Source organism: Nomascus leucogenys, chromosome 3 (assembly GCF_006542625.1).
Source record: "Nomascus leucogenys isolate Asia chromosome 3, Asia_NLE_v1, whole genome shotgun sequence".
Classification (NCBI taxonomy): Eukaryota; Metazoa; Chordata; class Mammalia; order Primates; family Hylobatidae; genus Nomascus; species Nomascus leucogenys.
In genome coordinates this window covers 66,467,273-66,470,383 of record NC_044383.1, presented here as the reverse complement: position 1 = coordinate 66,470,383, position 3,111 = coordinate 66,467,273, and the positions used below count along the sequence as shown (strand labels likewise).

Here is a 3,111-nt window from a genome sequence, read left to right as displayed (position 1 = left end):
CCATATTTACAAAGTCTAAATCACCTATTTCCTAATCATCCAGTCATTTATCAGCAATTGTTTATCAAGCACTTACTATTTGCCAGGTACCTCTCTAGTCACTGGAGATAAAGGAGGGAATAAAACAAAGCAAAACTGTGCCTTCATGAAGTTCAGATTTTAGTGGGGGCCCTTTCCCTAAGGTCATTACTCCCACTCATTCTTTACAACCACCCCAGGCACCCTGTTTCCTCTCTTAGTGCTAGGCATCCACAACCTGTGCTCCTTCCTTTTGCTGCTACCCAGCTCTCAGATGCAGCTGATGCCATGGGTTTCAGAGACCCGAAAAGCCCCACTGGCCTCCAGGTGCACAACGGTTACCTGGCTGACCAGAGCTGCAACAAGGGGTATGTGCCATCACAAGCAGATGTGGCAGTAATTGAAGCAGTCTCCAGTCCATTGTCTGGTGATTCGTGTCATGCTCTACATTGGTATAATTACATCAAGTCTTACGAAAAGGAAAAAGCCAGCCTAGCAGGAATGAAGAAAGCTTTGGGCAAGTATGGTCCTGCTAATGTGGAAGATAGTAGAGGAAGTGGAGCTACAGATAGTGAAGATGACAATGACATTTATCTATTTGGATTTGATAAGGGGGAGGAAAATAAAGAATCAAAGAGGCAAAGGGAAGAATACCCTGCATAGTATGAATCAAAGAAAGCCAAAAAAAACCTGCCCCTGTTGCCATCTTTCATCTCACTAGATGTGAAACCTTGTGATAATGAGACAGATATGGCAAAATTAGAAGAGTGTCATTAAAAAAGTCAAAAAGCCATAGATTTTGGCATGGATGTGATGAAAAGGAAACACACATTGCTGGTGGGAATGCAAATAAGTACAACCTCTATGGAAAACAGTACAGAGATTCTTTAAAGAACTGAAAGTAAATTTACCATTTGGTCCAGCAATTCCACCTCTTGGTATCTACCCAAAGGAAAAGAAGTCATTATATGAAAAAAAAAAAAAAAAACTTGCACACATATTTTTATAGCAACACAATTACAATTCACAACTGCAAAGATGTGGAACCAACCTAAGTACCCACTAACTAAGTGGATAAAGAAAATGTGATTTATATATATGCACCATGGAATGCTACTCCACCATAAAAAGGAACGGATGTCTTTAGCAGCAACTTGGATGAAGCTGGTGGCCATTATTCTAAGTGAAGTAACTCAGGAGTGAAAAACCGAAAAACCATATGTTCTCACTTATAAGTGGAAGCTAAGCTATGAGTATGCGAAGGCATACAAAGTGATATAATGGACTTTGAGACTCAGAAGGGGCGGCGCTAGGAATAAAACTACATGTTAAGTACAATATATGCTACTTGAGTGATGGGTACACTAAAATCTCAGAATTCACAACTATATAATTCATGCATGCAACAAAAAACCACTTGTACCCCAAAAGCTATTTTTTTTTTTTTTTGAGACAGGGTCTCACTCTGTTGCCCAGGCTGGAGTGCAGTGGTGCAGTCTCGGCTCACTGCAACCTCCACCTCCCAGGTTCAAGCGATTCTCCCGCCTCAGCCTCCCGAGTAGCTGGGGCTACAGGCGCATGCCACCACGCCCGGCTAATTTTTTGTATTTTTTTAGTAGAGACGGGGTTTCACTGTGTTAGCCAGGATGGTCTCGATCTCCTGACCTCATGATCTGCCCGCCTCAGCCTCCCAAAGTGCTGGGATTACAGACGTGAGCCACCGCACCCGGCCCCGAAAGCTATTAAAATTTTTTTAAAAAAATTAGAGGAATGAGTCAGAAGAATTCAAGCAGACCGCTTAGTCTGGGGCTCCTCTCAACTAGTTACAGTGGGATATGGAATTTTAAAACTTCAAAGATCATGTTGAAGATGATAAAGTTGGAACAGATATGCGGGAGGAGCAGATCACTGCTTTGAGAACTATATGCAATCCATGGATGTGGCTGCGTTCAACAAGATCTCAAATCCATCCTGGATCATTGCACTTAAATAAAAGCTTGAAAGATTAATTAGTTAATTTAGTAAAAAAGCAACCTCAGGCAAAGAAAGTGAAAGTTTTCATTATCTTCTATTTCTGATTATCTACGAAATCTTTGTCTTCTGGCATGTTTATTTTGAATAATGGTCATTTATTTCCTATAAGATATAGTAATTCAACAGAACTCCATCCTTTAAATTCTCAGCCTTCTTTTCCCCTCACTTTGCCTGTTTACACTTGACATATTATTTCTTTTTTTTATTTAAGTGTATATTTTCTCTCTCTCTCCCACACATACATATACACATGTCGAATGTAAGCTTCATGAGAACCTGAACTTTTAATTCAAATTTCTATCTTCCCAACACCTAGATCATAGAACAATTCCTGCCACATGGCAGGCAGCCAAAAAATACTTACTGATTAAGTAAATCAAGTCTTCCTTCCACCTTCATTAGAATAAAATACTCACTGAGTTTAATCTAATAATCTTGTTGCCTAAGGTTGAGGAACTTTAGGTACCATCCAAAAAGGTTTGTGGGCCAGGCACAGTAGCTCACGCCTATAATCCCAACACTTTGGGAGGCCAAGGCAGGTGGATTGCTTCAGTCCAGGAGTTTGAGATCAGCCTGGGCAGCATAGCAAGACTCCATCTCTACTAAAAATACAAAAATTAACCAGGCATGGTGGTGCACGCCTGTGGTCCCTGCTTCTCAGGAGAAGGCACAAGAATCGCTTGAACCCAGGAGGCAGAGGTTGCAGTGAGCCGAAATCACACCATTGCGCTCTAGCCTGGGTGACAGAGAGAGACCCTGTCTCAAAAAATAATAATAATAACTAATAAATATTTTTGAAGAACAAAACAAAAAGATTAATGGACTAGAGTAAAACAAGAATGATAAGTTGTTATTACCTAAGGTATGACCCCTAAACATGACTTACAACACTGGCGGAAGGAACATAAGCAAAGTTATTCTAATCTATGTGGAAACTGCCCTGAGAGCCCCCCAAAGAAAACAAAACATGTCAGTTTTCCAGGGCTTGTTGCAACCAGGTACCATAGACTAGGTGGCTTAAACAACAGAAATTGATTTTCTCACAGTTCTAAAGGTATG

The 3,111-nt window shown here is 40.7% G+C and overlaps 1 pseudogene; it reads left to right on the top strand.

Moving 5' to 3' along the window:
• The first annotated feature begins 306 nt into the window (after positions 1 to 306).
• Positions 307 to 2,011, top strand: LOC100587461 (annotated as a pseudogene).
• The last annotated feature ends 1,100 nt before the right edge of the window (positions 2,012 to 3,111 follow it).